At 42.1% G+C, this 21080-nt stretch overlaps 1 protein-coding gene across 7 annotated transcripts in view; it reads left to right on the top strand.

Annotated features, from left to right (window-relative positions):
* NCKAP5 (NCK associated protein 5) overlaps window positions 1–21080 on the top strand; it is a 962935-nt gene that overhangs the window by 205729 nt on the left and 736126 nt on the right. The window contains exon 1 of one of the 7 annotated variants that reach the window (XM_019522513.1): window positions 13322–13405. The exons of the other annotated variants lie outside the window; for them this stretch is intronic. The gene's annotated coding sequence lies outside the window, so the exon portion shown is untranslated. Of the gene's footprint in view, window positions 1–13321; window positions 13406–21080 lie in introns of those variants that run through there. 7 annotated transcript variants of the gene reach the window in all.

The raw sequence follows: 21080 nt of genomic DNA on the forward strand, positions 1-21080 counted from the left end.
TGGCCCCAGCCCCAGCCCCAGCCCCAGCCCCAGCCCCAGCCCCAGTCTAGTCCCCGCACTTAAAAAATAAAGGGAAAAAAGCCCCACACTCACCAGCTGCTGCAGAGGTTATTGGGGCCCCTGGGTGCTTGTGGCAGAGTCCCCCCATGCAGCATGGAGCAGTGGGGGGCTGTAGGGATCACCTGCTCCCTGCCTGGTACCCGCACGGCCACTGTCCCATAGTGTGGGTGCCGCACGGCTTGGCAGGGTGCCATGTGCTGTCTGGGAGCTGGGGCCGCTGGGGCTGCAAAATATGTGGAGCTGTCCCAGCTCACAGACGGCATGCAGCACCCTGGGACCATGGGGCAGCTGCCATGTGGGTGCCAAGTCAGGGGGGGGGCTCTGCCACAAGCCCTCAGAGGACCCCATCACTGCTGCCAGAGCTGGGGAGTATGGGGCCTTTTTCTTTCTTAATGTGCCAGGAGCATGGGCTGGGCAGGGGATGGAGATGGGCAGGGAAGCCATGGGGGCATCTTCTGCAGCCCCCTTCCTTCTTCCTCCCGTCTCCCATAGCATGGAACTCAGTCTCATGGACCCTATGCATGTGGTATGCTAGCTAATGCTGAGAGGTGTCTGTGAGTAAGTGTGTGTGTTTCACTGGGACAAAAGCAGACAGAACAGTATCCACATCTGTTCCTTCCTTGGAAAAAGCTGTTTAAGAAGAGCTTGAACTAATGAGAGAGGCTTTTGTTTTGTTGAGGGGCTGATAAACACTGTGTTATCAGCTTCCTGCTGGCTCCCTCACCTGTCAGGTTTCTGTCACCTGTCAGTATAAAGAATCAGGGAAAGGGAGACTGAAAATCTCAGTGTCATCAACAGATGCATGTACTGCACCCCCCCCATTGCCTCGGAGTGCTAGCTGGGGCCTGGGGTCTGGCAATACTCCTGCCCCTTGAGCAGCAAGCAGGGACAAGCTTGGGACTATGCAGGCGGGGTGGGGTTTACACCTCTCCCTAATCAGAGCATTCTCCCAGGGCCTGGGCACCACTTCCTAGCTCAGGACTGTGGAAGGGAAGGGAGAGCTGCTCTAGCCCCCCCTGGATTCAAGCCTGAGCCACTGCAGGCATGTGCCTGCATTTTTTTAGCCCAAAGGGCTAAAGAATCAGTTGCAAACTGATTCAATTTAGGCAAGTTAGACTAACCTGTAAAGATTGAATCAATTCAGGCTCAGGCTTTTTAAATGTGTTTTCCGTAGCCCTAGATGCCAGTGTGCACAGTGATAAGCATTTGTCAATACCATAGCAATAAATGCATGATTTTCATTGTAATGCCCTTGTCTGACACCTGACAGGAGCAATGTTGCTAGATATACAAATATCAGGTTTGGGTGTTAAAGTCAGCCCTTGTGCTATATGTGGTAGGAAATTGTAAACATAGCCAAAATGTAAAATACTTTTGAAAGAGTCAAAGAAGAACTTTGTGGGTGAGTCACCTGAAGTAATGCAGGGAAAAAAAAGGCAGTTCTTGGTCATGAAACCATTTTTTATCAATAGGAAGATGCAGATGGGGCTGCAACGGAGCTTGAATTTGAAAGGCAGTTTTCCTACTCAGTTAACTTGCCACCATCAGTCTCCTAAAGATCACCTTTGTGTCATCCCTCCTGCACATGGCTGCACATATTACATCTGTGACTGTGCTTCTAAAAAGTTAATGTGTACAGCAGCAAAATGCAGTGATTCTGGAATGGAATTTGACAGATATATTAAAGTTCCAAGAAGTGACAGTGAGTGAAGCGATCAGACTATTTGCTCTCTATAGTGTCGTGTCCATATATTAAGGATGAAGAAAAACCTTTTTCACATTTGGACATTTTTTTTTTAATGTACAATAGTTTTTCATTAAATATGATAATTTAGAGGTTCCAGTAGCTTATTTCCAAGGGGTCCCTGATACTACATCAGTCTCCAGGAAAAAAATCCCACCCTGTGGCTTTGTCTGCCATCAGCACAGTGGTGAAAGCTATTTGTGACTTAATAATGGTGAATGGGGCATTAAAAGGGCAACAGTTCTTTTCTTTAACATTGACTGAACAAGGGTCTCTTTCAAATAAGGAAAGAAGTAATATACCCTCTGCCTCTGGTTGCTGCTGCTCTCCCCTCTGTAACCAGCCATCCTATCTGTTACCTTAACCTCTCCTCCTGGTCCAAATTTCCAAATGAGTAGTCCAATACACATCACTTTACAAAATAGTTGCTGGAAAGATGGGAAAGTTCACCTGAGCCCTTGGAATGAATCAAAAGGTATGGAGTTTTCCTCTAGGGGGAGAGGTACTAGGTGTTAAAAGAAGCAGGACTGGAGCTTGGGAGGGACAGTGGATTTGTCCAAGAGGGTTAGGAAGCTCTTACATGGTTGGAAGGCCCAGACAGAGCTGTCAGATTTGCAAGTGTCTTTCTTGGCTTCTGATCCAAGCGACCTCAATTTCTGTATTGCATTTGGATGTACTTTAAATGCATAGAAAAAGGAGCCCTCTGCCAGGCCAGAGGGACTGCTTGATGCTGACCTCCTTAGGTGTGCCCAACCTTGAATGGAACTAGGTGGATGAAACTGTGAGTCTGACCATTTAATCGCCTGCTGTCATTTACAGTTTGCTCACTTCTTTCTCTTGACATGGAGTCTCTGGTTTCTGAGTGATCTCTATCTGCTTGCTTCTTTGTGTGCTTCTGCTCTTCTATACTGTTCAGTGAAATGCCTTGCCTCTAAAGGACTACTGGGCACTTGTGCACTTTTGAGTGAGGTTTTGTGTGTGTGAATACTTAGCAGGCTCAGAAAACATACAGGAACAGTGAGCTACATTTTCCATAATTAGAAGTCACAAACACTTTCCTCTGCTCCCAACCCATGTGCATGAGTTTGGACTGGACCAATCTGGTGCAGTGTTCAACAGAATTGGATGAAATATATACAAGATCAGTGTTGCCAGCTTCAGGTAGTCAAATGTCATGGATCAGGCAGGCTCCCAAAATGATAACATTCATTTTGAAAACTCACGAGTAGAAAAATGTATTTGGGTTTTGACGATTCTGATTTCAGACCCTTGAGATCATGCGTGGGTGACATTTGTCAACATTTTTCATCAGCGGTGAGGGCTAGAAACTTGCTTTAAAAAGAGAGCCGAGATTTTCACCTAATCACAGACTTCCAGGAATGGAGGCTTTAAAGAAAACACAGAGGCCACTATATGATTTGGCAACGATTTCATACTGAAGTTGTGAATATGATATGGAATGGTGAATGCATAAAGAAAGTGTGCCACAGTAATGGAAACAAGTGGATTTCAGGCTATAAAGGCTTTATACTTTCTATTCCCTACTTATCACATCATTTCCCCATGGATGTATTGTGCAGGCTGGCTGGCAAGCAGTGCAACCAACTCAATCCATTCATTGTTAAACTTAATATAATGCTATAGAGGTAGTGTGTGTTTCATATGTTTTTATAAAATACCTCGGATCCAAAGTCTTTTAAGTCTTCCAAATGGTTTTACACTGCATTGTGGTAGCAATAGCCTGTCAGCTTAAGCTGTTTTTATTTGTCTGTATTGAATACTTGGACTTAGAGATTCTTCAGACTGTTTAATATAAGGCCACTGAGTCTGTATTCCCAGTCCCCAGAAGCCCATTTTAAATAGTTGTTAACAGGTGTTTGATTCTCTTATTCCCAAGCAAAGTTTAATGGGGAACGTGACGTGCACCATAATGGTGGCTTTCCCTCAAATCTTTTAACCTTCAGTCTTCCCTTTTTCAAATTCTAGTGTGACTTTTTCTCACCTATTTTCTTTTGTGCTATTATCTGCTGCCTATAGAGATGTGGACTTGATCTGATAGGGAATTGTTATATGATACTGTAAGTATTTTCTATGTTCTTACAACTTTCATTCAGTAATAAATAGCAAAATATTGTCAGCATCTGAAAAAGAAAAACCACCTCAGCACAGTGGTAGCAGGATATGACTTTGGTGCCATTTTTCCTTTACAAAGAAACCATAGAGGGTAATTTAAGTGTAGTGATTTGTTCTTATTGGATAGTGCCCTATGCAAGTTCCTAATCGTTACTTTTTATATGAGTGGTAGTGAATTCTGTAACGTTTGTATGAGGATTCATTTCTCTTGGATCACTTTCAAGTATTCTGAAATACTATGCCTGAATCAAGAGCAATATATCCTCTCAGCTGCTAGCTCTGGATTCCTGTCGATACCCTCTATTGTTTGAAGGCTTTTGAGAAAAATGAATCCAATAACTTTGCATGGATCAAAGTATTCAAATAGCAAAGAGTTATAAGATCAAATACAGTCCAAACAAGTTAACTTGCCTTCCAGCTATTCAAATATACACCAGAATTTTATTTCCTATTGTCATTTTATTGCTAATGCAACTCTGACATTTAATACACTGAAGCCAATTTAAATAAGTTTGAATTCTTTAGTGTACTTGTTGCAATATCCATTTCATTTAAAATACTGTGGAAAATTTGATATAGGCACAGAGGAGATCACTCAGCTGCAAGAATCTCTGCCAAAGATTACAGGTCAGATCCTTCATCTGGAGTCCATCTAAGGTAGGTTCAGTGGATTTACAACAGGAAAGATGTGGTGAAAAAGACCGAACTTATATTTGTGAATATTTATAATGTTGGCAAGTATAATTTAGGTTGTTTTGTACAGGAGAGATGGAATCAAGCTTTTTGCAGATACCAATCAAGAAATATTGTGCAGGACAGTCGTGTGACATATTACAGAGCTAATCGTGATACTTTCTAGGTATGCAAAGCATCTCGTGTTGTTTTGAGGAGCTGAGCTTTTAAATACTGTTCAAACATTACTTGAGTCTCCTAATATTTCTGGTAAAAAGTAAATATTTGCAGTCAATAGGCAGTCTGAATAATGCACGCATTTGACAGTAAGTACATTCACATTTTTTCACTGTGCTTATAGGAGTTGAACAAACCACATGCAGCAATGATAGAAAGGTTAGATTTTGTTTGTATTCTGGGTGCCCTATTAAAGGAGTTATGTAAGTGATAGGCATGTATGACCTTAATTCAGGGTAAGAAAGGCTATTTCCCACCCCCCTGGGACTTTATGACTTGTTACTTCTTTGCCTGCTGGGCTCAAGATCGTATTCAGGACTTACTGAAATCACTTTTGTTTTGCAATAATAATATTTTCATAAGACAGAATCATAATGTTCTTTGCTATTCACTGGGACTCTCTGACAATTGATATTGGCTTTTGTGTACTGGATAAAAGAGAGCTATGGACTTTCTTTAACTGTCAATACGTTTTTAGTTCAACTCGCACTTAAATTTATTGAAGTCAGCCATACTTTTTTGGGCTGGGATTTAGTGCACAGTTTGGGTCTGGCCCATATTTAAATGCGAGAGATCTTCAAGGAAAATGCGGGTCATAGGGAAAGTGTTGCTGGAAATGGCATGCATGGCTGCACTACTGAGCTGATTACCCAGAATATGCCAGAGGACCTTTGTTGTTTGAGGTATTTTTTGTCAAAAGAGAAAATGGTAGGCCATTCAAAACTGTGGGATGTGCAACAGTACTGAGTAAGGGAAGGCTTGTGGTCCTGGGCTTTGACAATCATTGCCTCAGCTCTTGTCAAAGGACAGGTTTACCTATGGAGCTGTAAGGCCATATCTCAGGGACTATAATAACACCTACTATGGGCATTAGTTTGGGAGAGTTGTGTTTTTCCTCCTCACTCCCAGAATATATTTAGTAATCGTATCTACACGAGATGCTGACTCTGCAGTAGCCCAATACTACTGCACAATAGCATCATATGGCAACAAACATGATGTGTCGCTACTGCACAGTAATATTAGGCTGCTGCACAGTAGAGTTCCAAAAAAGATGATACAAGTACTAAACGACTGCACAGTAATGACTGTGCAGTCAGCATCTCACATAAATACGGCCACTGTGGAGCAAAATATGGGGCAAATTACTCCACATTATTTCTGTTGTGTATCTGAAACATAAATTCACCTGCCATATTGGTTAGGTACAGACATTCAAAAAGTCTGAGGCAAATTTGAAGTAACTTACACAGGTTTCTCTAAGGAGACTAGGTTAGTCCAGGAGTGAACAGAACACAAGCTCACCCTTTGTTGGTGGTGGGGGTGACGGGCACACAGGCTGCCTGCACTGGCTGAGGCCAGCAGGTTGCGGATGCGGATAAACGTTCTGTTATCAACTCCCTGGTGGGTCCTGCCAGGACCTGGCCATGCCCCCGCCTCAGCTCTGCACTGTAGAAGGGAAGGGAGGGCTGCTCTAGTGTCCCCCAGCTTCTAGCCTGAGCCACTGCAAGCGTGTGCCTGCATTTCCTCAGTCCAGAGGGGATGTCTGTACAGTTACAAACTGGTATAGCCTGGCCAGGTTAGACTAACCTGCAACAATTGAATCAGTTCAGGCTTAGACTTTTTCAATGTCTGTCCCTAGCCTAAGTTGACAAAGGATTACACAATTTTTTACACTTCTCAGCATGGATCTCCTGCTCTTTCAGTAAATGAACCTGAGATTCCAAGCTGTCAAAACTTTGGATGGTTTACAGAAAGATGTAGCCACTTATTTGAGCTTTGTGTTAATTGTGAGTAGTGTGTGACATTCTGTACCTTTAGTCAGAAACAGGAGTGGAACTTTGTACTCAACCAGCTGCATGTTCTAATGCTCTAAAGCATGGTGGTCCTGTTTGTGTGAGCTTCAGAGACACTTTCAAGTTACTCCAGAAATCATAGCATAGCATCTGTTGCTTAGGTCTGTGGGTTCACAGGGTATTGCAAAAACTGGCAGAAGTCTGCAAGCAACTCATATTTGCTCTGAAGGAAAATCTCTAGTAATACCTTTCCTTATACCACTCTGTATGATAGTTTGAAGAAGTCATCGAAGCCTAATGATCCTCATAGAGAATGACCTTCAGGTCATGAAGAGCGGTCCTGTTCCAATAGGTGTATTTACTCTAGGTATTTACTAGGATTGATTGTCCCTCCTTGGTTGTTTATACAGTTAGGTTGCTCTATTCATCACAGCATCATCAACTTTCATTGCTTTGAAAATGTTGAAAGCTTGATAAATGTTGATAAAGAAGAATATTCTTCTTATTTCTACAGATGCTAAACACTATTAATTTCTTTGAGAAGAACAGGCAGTTCTTAAGCCTACAATGCAGATCTAGTTCCACATGAGAGAACAATATATGTGCTTAATATTTCTTACAAGATATCCAACCAAGGTGAAACAAAGATACAAATCAATGTGTTAAATAATACTTTATATTATGTGGCTGGGTCTACTGTATGAAAACAAATTACTCAATATGCATGTAGGTGAAGTGTAGGAGGAAACACGTTTTTCCATTTATAGGTTTTGTCAGCCTTATCTGCTGCAAAGAAAACTTTAATAATTGATGAACATTTTTATTGTTTCTCATGAAAAAATCATATCAGTTTGTTGCATGATGTAGATAATAAGAGAGTGTTAGTACTGCAATTATACTGAATACTGTGTGATGTACCATATTCAAATTTTAATGAGAACACACCGAGACAAAGGGCAACATTATGAACATAATGAAAATTGGCCTCCCTACTTAACTCACGGTGTTATAAGTAAGTTTTAAAAGTGAGTTCTAAACAGTGATATATATTCAGTGTCTTTTGACATTTGCAACTCCAGTACTCACTTAGGGTAGATTTGCCAGATTATAGGCTCAACATGGTGCAAAGGAAGTTTTGGGCTTTCTGCTTCAGTAGTTCTCAACCAGGGTGCTGTGAGACCCCCCTCAGGGGTGCTCCAATGCAGGCCCCACTGCCACAGTGTTGGTGGTCAGATAAAACTACCCGATATGCTCCTCCAACATTAGGGATCTCTGATAAGCCTAAGGCAGCCAGGAGAGGTGCCTCACACTGAAGCTTTTCCCAGTCTGAACCTCCTCCTATGCACTCACTTCTGGAAACAAGCATGTGGGAAAGTTATGCCTGTCCCACACACCTCTGTTTCCAGGAGATGCTGTGCAGGGTTAGACCAGGAAGGGCTGGAGCATGCTTGCTCTTCTGCCTGTACTAGGATGACTGAAGAACCCTAATTCATGTGGAGTACATGCACATGCCACAGCCTTACTGGTCTTGCCTGAAGGCAGCTCACCCAGTTGAGAAGCACTGGCTTTAAGCTGAGCAGAATGGTTCTCAACTGGGGAGTCATTACATTCAAAAAGGTTGTGGCTTTTGCCACAACCCTGCAAAGGTTGAGGACCACTCTTCTGCTTCAGTAAAAAATGACTTTTCATCTTGTTTTCAGGATCTGGACTTCCAAAAGTATTAGGTTGGCTCTGTTTCCACTGAGGGCAGTGGAAGTCTAATCGCTAACTGACTTTGCTGGAGCACAGTTAAACTGATGCCGAGCATTGTTGAAATTTGTATCTCATGCCTTTTTGCACTGCAAATGAGACTGTTACCAGCACTACACATTTTCCCTTCTGAATATAAGCCTTGATCCAGACCTTCTTTCATTCACTTGGGCTGAACTCCCATTGATAGCAGTAGGAGTTTGATTTGCATTAAAAAAATGGCATGAAGTCTATAATATCTTCTAGTAGCTTGGCAGAGGGAACACAACTAAAGTTAGTGACTGCCATGAGTGCATCGGAGGTTTAAATCTGGGAGTACTACCATGCACTCTTTACCATCAGATCAGCCCACTAAACTTGGGGTGCATGTCTTAGACAGGAAAGCTGATTTTTCTTCTGCCCAGAATAGAAGCATGGAGCTGCTGTAAAATGACTCCTGCTTCTTTTCCTTCTCTCTTCACAGTGGAGAGGAGGGGGGGAAGGGAGGAGCCCAGTGTTCAGCAGCAGCCTTTCACAGGTGAATCAGAGCAGGGACAGAGCCTAATCTTCAGCTCACTTACCTTCCCTTTCCTACACTGACCAAAAAACCAGTCAATTCAGCGGTGAAAGGGTTAAAACTGTATTTTTTGCCTAAGCAGGAAAGGGGGAGTGAGTGAGTTACAGATTAGCCTTTGTCACTGCTCCAAGCAGCCATAACTCTGGAAAAATCTTTTTTTTTTCTTCCACCTTCCTGAAACCAAGCTTCTTATCTTATTAGGAGGCGCGTGGTATGTAAGGAAATGCAATGTGTTTTGAGGCACTGAAAGCCATGACATGGCCATGTAAGAATAGACGTATCGATGTATTTCAATAAAAAGGCAACATTTCTCAGCTTTACAGGGTAACACTCACCTGCTTTCCCAGCCTGTGCAGGTAGAACCAGACACAGAAACAGTCTTTGAGGTTTGTATTTCAATTAAAAGATTTTTAGAAATGGAAATTAGGGATTTGTAATTGAAATGCAGTAGTAGTTTGTTGACAGTGAGATCCTTCATGATGCATAAAGATTTAGCAAAATTGCAGACATTGGAGATGTCTCTCAAATAATCACACAACTATTCAATAACTGTCTAAAGAAGGGAGAGAAACTAAATCCATCTAGGCTTTCAGTGCAGAACTAGTTGTCTCATGCCTGTCTGCGGTGTTGGTCTTCCTCCCTAACTACCATTAGGAGGGAGATATTTTCATTGACAGCAGCTGTGAAAAGCTGGGCTGAGTTAACAAGCCCAGCAGCATGGTGGTGGTGGTGGTGGTGGTGGTGGGGGCAGGAACACAGCTTGTTAAAAACAAACAACAGGAATCACATTATATAAGTAAAGGTTGCTTTTGGAACAAAATGTATAATTTCCTCTATGGCTCATAGTAGTCTGACTAACTGGGTGGTGACCAGCCTTTTTGACTGAGTCAGATGAGCAGTGCCAGGTTGTCCACGGGCCAGATCCCATCCATGGGCCCTATCTGGTGTGCAGTGCTCACCCAGGTGGGGCCTTATGGAGCTCTATGGACATTGCCTGGGAATGGGGCCCAATCCCCATTGAAGAGCTGGCCTAGCTAGGGACAAATACAGTTGTGTGGAGCTTGGAAATTTGGTGGCAAGTAAGCATTGACAATGTTAATTGCCCCCGCTACCAAATCTCTGGACAGTAGGGGAGCTCTGCAGGCTGGAATATGAGACTCCATGGGTTGGGGGTCGAGCAACACTGACCTAAATTAAGAAATGAGGCATATAAGGTATGAAACACTTCCAGGTTTTTTTTTTTTTTTTCTTATTTCCCTTTTTCAATAAATTGAGAGTCAGATTCCGTATTGTCAAAAACAAACAACCCCAACCCCCCCGTGCCCGAAGTCCAAACCCCGTAGACCCTAACTATGAAATAGAGTCCTGCCTTTGTGACGTCTCGGTTATGAAAGTGCACTCGAACCTCGGGTTTTTAGTATCTTGTAAGGACTTTCTTAATATTTAGCATTTGCAATATTTTCTACCGTCAGTCTCGTGATTGAGTTACTGTTTGTCTTTGAGCTTAGTGTTATTTTTTAAATTAATTCTTAACTATGGATTCAAGTTTCAGGTCCGGGATTATTTACCAGTACTCTGTTCGCTGACGGTATTTGAAAATATCTATTGAAATTCATTAAAAAAATGCTTGGCTGCCAAAGTGACATATGTGGCATCTTGTAATCCTAATGGTAGATGGTAACTCCCATGCAATATCCTTTGTAATTGGACAAAAGTCCCCTGCCATTATCTGATTAATAGTAGTAATTGTACACTCTGTCAGTGATGAGTCTACCTAGTTCCCCTGGTGAATGTGTTATTTAATAGGATATGTTAGGAACTTCCCCCTTTTAATAAAAAATAATAAAAAAGGTTAATAACCACATTAAAAGACTCTGCCACATGTTCTCTCTTCTGTTTCATCATGTTGATGCCACATGCTGTAAACTAGTACTCACTGATCTGAAAGCAAACCCTGCTTAGGGATCTGGCTTATAGCAACCATGTGCTCTGGCTTTGATGATAGTGTCAAAGAAAACTTCCTCCTTACAGAGCTTCAGCAGCTGTGATATATGGGTCAGATGCTTTTACTACGATGATGGAATGTCAGTTAATATTTATCAAAGACAAAAATATCTTGCTGTACAAAGCTAGGATTTGTCCCACTGGTTTCAGAGAAATATTGCGTGAAGCATAGGTTCAGAACTGCAAAAGAGCTTGTGGCTGCTTGAGGGCCATTATCTATTTCAGCACACTTTGTGAACTTCAGGGGGAAAAAAAACCTGTGTGTGCAGGAAAGATTGGATAGTTCAAGGGGCTGGATGTGGGTGATAATATTCTTTCTACCTAGAACATCCATTTGTATTGAGCGGGTTCTTGACTGATGATAAACTGGTTAGTTATTTTGAGGCTCAAGCCCCAAAAATCGTCGCTGTTTTTGACCACAAACCTAATACTCCATCAGGGTATGGCATTGTGAGGGAGTTTCTGTGTTTATGCATTCTAGTGAAATAAAGCTTTATCCAGAACTGAATAAAATCACAGAAAAAAATGGCGTGTCTTATAAAAAGTCTACTTTCAGTGACGTCAGTAGACTTTGTATAAGACACATAAAGAGGTCTCAAGTGTGTTCCATCAAGCATCTTCGATAAGCACTGAATTTACATGCATACGTTTATGACTAGAAACGTACTCGTAAGCTCTGTTAAGAAGAAAATTCTCTTAGACTTTTACACCTAGATAGCACAGACACAAGTTACAGAAGACGCTGTTTTGAAATGTCTTCAGCTGACCCCTCATGCAATAAGGGTTCAGATTATTGCCTGATTGGCCATTTTTAAGTGATCTGCAGCCATGCACTTGTGTTTGGTCACAGCTGTAAACTGGTTTCTGTGGCCAGATTGGGCAAGAATTGTCACTTCTGTCTGCAGCTGGGAAGTCCTGCTGAAATGACTCGGGCAAGACTTATCCATAAATATTCTCGTGTCATAATGGCATCAATGTCTATATTATTCCTGTTATAAAAGAGGGCATGAGACTTTCCTAAAGGTCATAAACTCATGCACATTAGAATGGGGAGTACCATTAGGACATTCAGCGTGTTTTCTTGCCAACATACTCTTTTGTTACATTTGTTTTTCAGTGTCATTGAGCAATAAAGCTTCCACCACTTCCATGGCATAGTCTGACTGTTCTCCCTGTCCCCAAGCATCCCCTTCTGAGAGAACGCATAAAGAGAAGAGAGAGGGGAGGAGATAGCTGGAGTTTTCTTTAATCATTCCAGATCCCCCTGCTCTTCCATATCCCAGTCCTCTTAGAAATAGGCAGTGCTCATCATTAGCAAATCAAAATTTTAATGAGAATTTCCTTTAGAAGAATTTTATACACTGGCATAACGTAGTCTTATCTATCATAAGGACTTATTCTAGTGGGTTGGCAATGCTTGACTCTTTATGGTAACTGTTGTACTTTGAAATACTATAATGCTTCTGCAATCATCTTTTTTGCTAGGTTCTGTGATTTGAGCCTTTGAATCTGTAGTGCAAGAACTTTCTGCCACTGAGGACTTGCATTGGCAAATTGCCTGAGGCCTGAGAGACACAGTTACTTTGCATGTAAATGTACATAAAATATATCAAGAAATAAATTTGCACAAGGCTAATAGTGGCTGGGACTTACAGCTTCACTGAGTCAAATAGAAATTGCTTGTTTGTAAACCCCAGAAATAAAAGTGTGCAGTTGAGCAGATCTGTCATACTACCTACTTACATGGAGAGGGCAACCACAGGCCAGGTTCCCCGACTTTGATCACTGAGACTGTCCCTCAAGCCATGCTTTGTTTGACTTTCTTTACACCCAAACTCTGAAACGCTTTGTCCTGATAGTATATTAAACAATCTGTTAAAGAGTTTGTGTATTTTTGAGTTCTTAGTTGTTGATTCTGTTGTCATCTTTTGCTATAGAAGATATTTTTATATTTCTTTTTAAGTTCTGTAAATAACCAGCAGAAAACTTAATTGCATATGCTGCTGGGCTACTGCAGTAGAAAATAAAAATCCTTACAGTTTATGTATATTGTTAGCTTTTCTCCCTGCTGAAACGATCTGGCAAAATGTACAATATGCTCCACATGTGACAATGTGCATAGGAAGAAATCTGTGTTCCTTTTCAGTCAAACAGATGTGAGGTTGATAAGACTTTAATATTTGACTAAGATGCTGTACCTGACGCACACCCACTTAAATGGAATTACAAGAGTAGGGGTTAGAGCAGGTGATATAATCTAACTTGACAAAGTAGTTAAATATTGACAAGAAGTGAAAGAGCAGCCGCACTCAGGCGGAAGGAAAAAAATAAGGTCTGACTTTTGTGATTCAGCATATCTGGGATTTCCCAAAGTAAAATGAACAGCTGCAATGATCCTAATGATCCATCTGGGTATAGTCATTTGTAAGGTATACTTTTCTTCAGCTGTTAAAGGTAAGTCTATTTGTTCAGCATAGACAGTTCTTATTGGTATGGCACTTTTTGACAGGAAACTGGGTTGATGTTTGGAGCTGATTTAACTTCAGGGGGATATTATTGCGGATTGCACATTGTGTTTGGGCTTATACTGTTCAAAATTTAATGAATGAAAAACCAGGACAGCCCTTTAGTGAAACAAAATATAGCACATGGTATATCATGTAAAATGACCTTTTAGAGTGATTGTGTGCTTGGTATTTATTGGTAAATGTCTATTTAGTTGATAGAATTTCCATGAGATTGCATTTTAAAAGGGCTATTTGCTAATGGAGAGCTTCCTATGTCAAGAGTATTATGAGATTACCACTTTATTTAAAATAATGCGCAGAGATAAAGCAGTGAGTACAGTTTGCTTCTTTATTAAACATTTGTGTGGCATTCTATTTCTATCAAGCAGATCCGTTGAGAAGCCAGAAGGCTAGGTAGAAGTGCTGTTCCCAATGATAACTGAAGAGGTGTGTAAATAAAAACTGACATATTAAGTGCCTTGGGTTCTCGACATTCCATATTTAGAAACTAGAAAACCTAAAATGGACATGGAAACATCCATGTTTGCTTTTCAGAAACAGTAATTAAATAGTAAGCAGCTGGAACTCAAAGACTATCTTTGAAACAAAATACAATGGTCAGTCACCTTCTGTCTCATTCCCACAATAGCAATAAAATGGTGACATAAAAGAAAGCAGAAAAAATGCAATCTTCTGATTTTTTTTCATCATTATTTTTTTTAAAGAAGAGAAATAGAACATAATTTTACCAATAAAATCCTATAAAGCAAGCATAAAGCACTTGCAGTGTATTTTAACATGACTGTTGATTAGAAAGCTTTTCCTTAAAATATAATAACATTTATGTAATATATTGGTGGCTGGGTATTCTTTTGAAGAAAGCACCACATTGTATATTTGCAGTGTGCCATCTGGCCTGTACATACCATGCACTTCAGTGGTAAATACACTGTGGATTTATGGACCCTCACTGGAACATAGCAACATATGAATGTAAAGCTCCTGGACAAGTTTGTTGGTTCGTTTGCTAAAGCTTTATATGGATCTGTGCTGCACACATTCAATCTGGTGTCTTTATGTTTTAAAGCCTGGAATCCACCTGCATGCTTTTTTGGCTAGCAGTTTTCCTTTATGGAGCCTGATATTCTCAGAGGGAAAGTACTTTAACCACTTCTGTTCTGGAACCCTGTACCCAGGAGAGCTGGCTGTACTTCAAAGAAGTGCTTACTGAGAGTGCAGGAACAAACCATCCCGATGCACAAGAAGACTAGCAAGTATCGCAGAAGACCAGCTTAGTTTAGCAGGAAGCTCTTTAGTAAACTAAATCACAATAAAGAAGCTATAAGAAGTGGAAACTTGGCCAAACAACTAGGGAGGAGTATAAGAGTGTTACTTGGGCATGCAGGGATGAAGTTAGGAAGGCCAAAGTGGAACTGGAGTTGCAGCTAGCAAGGGGTGTGAAGGGGAACAAGAAGGGTTTCTACAAGTATGTCAGTAGCAAGAGGAGGATCATGGAAAGTGTGTGTCCCTTATGTGATGGGGGAAGCAACCTAGTGACAGAAGATGCAGAAAAGGCTGAAACACTCAATGTCTTTTTCACCTCAGTCTTCGCAGGTAGGGTCAGCTCCCAGATTACTGCACCAGGCAGCACAGTTTGGGAAGGAGGTGAGCAACCAACAGTGGCAAAAGAACACATTAGGGACTATTTAGAAAAGCTGGGCAGACACAAGTCCATGGGGCCAGATGGGATGCACCCGAGGGTGCTGAGGGAGTTGGCTGATGTGATCGCAAAGCTGCTGGCCATCATCTTTGAAAACTCATGGCGAGTGGGAGTGATCCCAGATGATTGGAAAAGGGCAATCATAAAGCCCATATTTAAGAAAGGGAAAAAGGCAGATCTAGAGAATTGCAGATTGGTCAGCCTCACCTCAGTCCCTGGAAAAATTATGGAGCAGATCCTCAAGGAAATCATTTCTAAGCACTGGGAGGAGAAGGTGATTAGGAACAGTCGGCATGGATTCGCCAGGGGCAAGTCATGCCTGACCAACCTGATTCCCTTCTATGACAAGGTGAATGGCTCTGTGGATGCAGGGAGACCAGTGGATGTGATATACCTTGATTTTAGCAAGGCTTTTGATACAGTCTCCCACAACATTCTCGCAGGCTAGCTAAGGAAGTATGGGCTGAATGAATGGACTGTAAGGTGGCTAGAAAACTGGATAACCTCCTGAGGTCCCTTCTGACCCTCATTTTCTCTGATTCTATACTGGCTTAAAACTCGGCGTGTGTCAGACACTAACATTTACCTCTGTTCTTGTTTGGGCAAAGCTCACATTGAAAACACCCGTTTTTCCCATTAACAAATTGGAATAAAATCTGAGCAAGTTTCTCAGGATTTGGCACACAATATTTAATCCGAGACAGAGGCAACAAACTCATCTGGCCCAGAAGGTCAGATGAGTGAACCAGGACTGATCCTTGGGCCAAATGAACAGTGTGTGGCTTGCTTCGTGGGCCAGATCAAGCCCATGGCTGCCCCTCCCCTGCATGCCAGATCCAGTGCTCTGGCTGGTTGGGTACTCTGCCTCACTAAGCACCCAGTATGGCCAGATCAGGATGCATGTGGCATGTGGCGCCCATTCCAGCTGATCTGGGGGAAACACTGAGTTGGGCACAGACCAGCTGCAGTGGGCACTACATGCAGTGCACTCCCAGGCTGGTGGGATCGGATGCTGCATGTAGCTCATGTCCCCAACCAGTTAGAGCAGGCACCAAAGCTGGCTCACATACTGGACTGGCTAAAGCAGGTACCACGTGTGGCTCGCATCCTAGACTGACCAGAATAAGCACTATGTGCAGCTTGCATGTCAAATTAGCCAGTGTGGATGCTATGTATGTCACAGTCCTGGATTGGCCTGAGGAGGGACTGTGATTCTGGATCTGGCATCCTGGGGGAGTCCCAGACTGGCCCCCCGTGGGGCCAGCATCAGGGGCTAGATGATGGGCTGGGTTTTTGATATTCCTGTCCTAAGTTATACACCATATATCAATAAGACCTTATAGGTTAGGGGCTACTTTGAATAGTATTCTGTACCTTCATCTGATACAGAATCAGCTGGTGAATTACCACAGCAATATTTTTGAGAATAGCATGCAGTCCATGTGGGATAAAATATGCCAGTATTATATATAGAGATGGCTTAATATTCTTACCAGTAATTGTTACTGGCATAAATTTAGCTACGTCTCAAGGTACAATTTTGCTGTAATTTAGCTTGATAACCTTACTTTCCAGCTTAGTTTAGGTCTTAGAACAATACAATGTCACTCTACAGTGTACACTGTCACTACAAATGTAGCCTGGTTGGTGGTTTTTTGTGAATTATTGTGAAACATGTTTGAATAAAATTGCATAGTGCAGTTACCTGCATTATTGATGAATACTCAATATTGAGAAATAATTATAATTTGAACATACCCCATACCCTTCCATGTGTAAAATTCCCTGGCCACCACTGTTTTATTGGGTGCTACTTGGGTATGCCTCTATTGAAATTAGGGAAGTTAAAGCGCAATTACACAGTAGTGAATCAGCCCCAGGTAGCCCAAGACAGAATTCAGCACATGAAAGAACTGTAGAATGGGACATACAGTTTAAAGAAAGAAACACAAAAGCACTGAGGTTGGCCAGCACTGACATCTTATATAGTAGGTAAGGAAATTATATTCTATGATATTTTTTACACCAAAATTCAGTTCTTTCATTAAACAATGAATAAAAACACTGTGTTAATAAAGGAAGATATAAAATCAGTCCAAGCTAGATGAGGGAAACAACTTTTAATCTTATTTTACAGACAGCCTGTAACACTCTGATTGTCTAAAGCAGAGATTTCAACAAGGCAGTAAAAAAACCTTTGCTTAACTACTGCACATCAAGGGGAATCCAAAGACAATTTCATGCAAATTAGCTTGCAAATGTACTGGTTTAAACTGACTAAGACTAAGAATGAATTTGATCCCTATGGGGCAAATATCCCGCTAGATCATAACCACATTATAGATGATCTTAACGCTAATGGCCCATATGCTCCCACGATGCTGATGCAGAAGGAAATAAAGCTGTGGAAATACCACTAAAGAATTTTGGTGGGGACAAAGCTTCTTGGAAAAGTACACAGAATATTTCTGTTCTTGTTGGGGGTGCACTGATAGAGATTTTTGGGGGCAATACTGATAGCCAACTTTTAAGGAGGCATATCGGCTGATACCGATCTGATTTCTGATATGCAGCTTTTCAGCTTGAAGAGCTGCTCCAGCTGGTAAGTCTGGTGTGGTAGAAGGGGAGGGAAGAGGTGTTGGGGGGAGATTAAGGCCCCTGCAGTGAGGGAGGAAATAGGGCTGGGCCTGGGGCAGGGGCAGGCACTGCCTAGCTGGGGCAAGGAGGGTTGTGGGATAGAGCCGCAAGCAGCACATCTGGGGGATGTGATGTGTGCCCCCTGGATCTGTGCTCTGCACAGGGCAGGCTGCAGCTGCAGGCTGGGGTGGGAGTAGGACAGAGGTGTGGCTCATCAGGGAGGTGGGGGGGGGAAGCAGGGGAGTGGCTCCCACTGCTGCATGTGGCTCGTTCGGTGCTCATCTGGAAGTGTTCTGCCATTTGTCTGGGAAGGCATGTGGGTGGGGATGTGCCCCTAGATCTGCCCAGCCAGGAAGAACCCAGCCTCAGCCCACGCCACCCCGTGCAGCTCTGTGGATACCCCCTCCCCTGTGCCCACCTGGATGAGTGGCAGGAGCAGTGGCAGAAGCTGCCAGATGGGCACCGGACAAGCCACGCACACCCCGCTTGCCTTTACCCCGACAAGCCACACCTCTATCCTGTATCTGCCCAACCCCAACTGTAACCCCACACCCTTCTTCACCATGATCTGCCTCCCCATGCCCCTCCCCTTCCACCTCCCCTTCCCTTTCCACCACACCAGACTTACCAGCTACACGCAGCTCTCCATGCTACCAGCTGTGCTCCTCACTGCCTACGTGCTGCGCTGTGGCTGAGCGCAGGAACAGGCATTTATTGGACAAATTATCGGCTGCCTCGGGCTGATTTCTGATACAGAAAATTTTCTTTATATCGGTGCCGATCGGATATCAGACTGATGTATTGGTGCACCTTTAGTTTTGTACATTTTCATTCAGGTGGCATTTTCCCTTCGGCAGAAAAAGCAAGGAAAAACAATTTAGAAATATCTTTCTTGAGCAACATGTTCCTGCCTTCAAATATGTGGGAGGGGTTTGGGACGGGAAGAGAGGAACTATCAAAAAATAATCCAAATATGGATTGAAGCAGAATGGACTGTAAGAAAGAGCACAAGACAGTCATAAAGCCTGAGACTGAATTAATTCAGTCTTCACAAGGTAGTCTAAGTTGGGTAGATTGAACTGATAAGCAGGTGAACAGACTTGCACTTCTGATTCTGGAAATGCAGCCTCATGTCTGCAATGACCCAGGCCAGATGCTGGGGGACACTAGAGCACACCTTCCTTGGGCCAAGGCTGGCTTACCCACCCTGCAAGGGGCAGGGGGGATGGGCTTGTGGGGGACGTGCAAAGCATCCTGAGATGTTGGGGGACCGAGTTACCTTGAATCTGGAGGGGATCTGGGATGGAAGTTCAATAAACCAATTTAACAGTACATCCATTCAGATTTATCTTAAAACAGTTTTGGCCTTTTTGAAAGTGGTTTATGTTCACTGAACTTCTGGGCTAGGGACAGAAATTACACATAAACCTGTATAAGTGATCGGAAACTGGTTCAAATCTGTAACGCAAAGGAAGTTTGTGTGGATGTGTGTTCATTTGCTTATTGGTTCAATCTACACAGTTTAGACTAATCTGCCAAGATTGAATCGATTCAGCCTTGGGCTTTTTGATTGTCTGTACTTAGCCCAGCTGTTGTGTTACAGTTTTGAACCAGTTTCCAGTCACCTGTACTGGTTTATGTGTAATTTCTGTACCTAGCCCAAGAGTCCATCCTGGGCATATCAGTGCTGTCTGTGCCAAGCACAGGAAATCCACTGAGAAGCAAATTTTGTCCAGAAATTAGGCAGTGTAGACAGTTTAGAAGATGCCAGAACTTGCACCAAAAACATCAAATCCAAATTCCTTTAGAAGCTTTAAGGATTAGGATTTGAATCTCTGAGTGTAAAACCAGGAGACACCCAAGTTTCACAAGAAGACATCTTACATGGTTTTGGTCAAAAGCAGCCAGCAGAAACATTAAAAAAATCCTTTTATGTACGGCCCAAACCCTGCAAGTACAGCTGGTGAGACTGCGGTGCTCGCAGTATTTGAATTACGGCCCTGATTTACGTTTGAACCTAAATGCTCAATCCTATCCTAAATCTGGTCCAGATCCCAAGAATGTCTCCCACATCTCACTGATTTTTGCAGTTCTGTTAAACTAATAAAATCCAAGCAGTTTATAATCTAGGTTTCAGATTATCTTTTAACGCCTTTACAGGTTTGCCTTTATAGAGTGAAACTCTATTGTGCAGTGTCCCGATAAGCAAAGAGTTAAAAAAAAAAAAGAAAAAAAGAAAAAAGAAATTACTGTTTGTTGCTCACAAATCATTTGGTGCAAAATTAAATAAAACCTCAGTGTGTCCCATGTGACCTTGCACAGGCTACTGTGGTACAGAATCGGACAGAGCTTTTATTGAATCTGGCCCTGAAGTTGTAAAACAAAAATAAATTAAATGGAATTGATTTGATCCTTCTGCTTCCTTTAGTCTAGTCATAGAAAATATTTGCTTGTGTAGGCACATCAAATATTTTGAACAAATAAAGGGATGCAGTTGTTATATTTCTCAGAAACCAGTAAGAAAGCATTGTGGTTCAGTGGAAAAAAATAACTTTAAATGATCAGGTTTAAAAATGTATTTTCTAGTTGCTTGTCACTGTATATCATATTCCAGTTCCTTTCTGCAACACTGAAAACCCTACGGCTGTTGTGTATGATAAATCTAAACCAAATGTTTGGCATAGAGTGTCAAAATTAAAAGATGCTTCTTTTGGAGTTCAGTTTGTTGGAAACAGAAGCTTGCGTCAAACAGCATTTTACTTTGTGATTAAGCCGATGAAAAGTAGAAGTGACTGTAAAGTGTCCTATGTAGAAAAGAACTGGCAATTTTTGGCTTTTCATTGGTTTTCAAAAAAAAATTGTAAAAACAGTCTTTCATTTCTTTTGTCATAAGGACAAGACAAAATAAACAACAAAAATGTAAAAACAGAATTTTGAGCCAAATCTACAAAATGAAAAAAAATATTAACTAGAATGGCAGAATAATGGATGCCATCATCTCTGCAGATAGTGCTATGAAATTAAATGTACCTACTAAAGTGTGCTTTTCAGTACTTTGTGTGGGCACTGAGAGGTAGGCACAGTTTGAAAGTATCATGTAAAACTGAAGAGATTTCTTCTTGAAGTAGAGTGATCATATGTCTTGGTTTGGCTGTGATTCCATAGGCTGGTCCTAGCCACTTGGTCAAAAGTTCTGTGCTGGAGGCCAGCAGAGAGGCAGAGTGGCATGGTGCACCAGGCAGGTAGGCTGGCAGCAACCACTGCT

Source organism: Gavialis gangeticus, unplaced genomic scaffold (assembly GCF_001723915.1).
Source record: "Gavialis gangeticus isolate Ggan-Ray unplaced genomic scaffold, GavGan_comp1, whole genome shotgun sequence".
In the NCBI taxonomy this organism is placed as follows: Eukaryota; Metazoa; Chordata; order Crocodylia; family Gavialidae; genus Gavialis; species Gavialis gangeticus.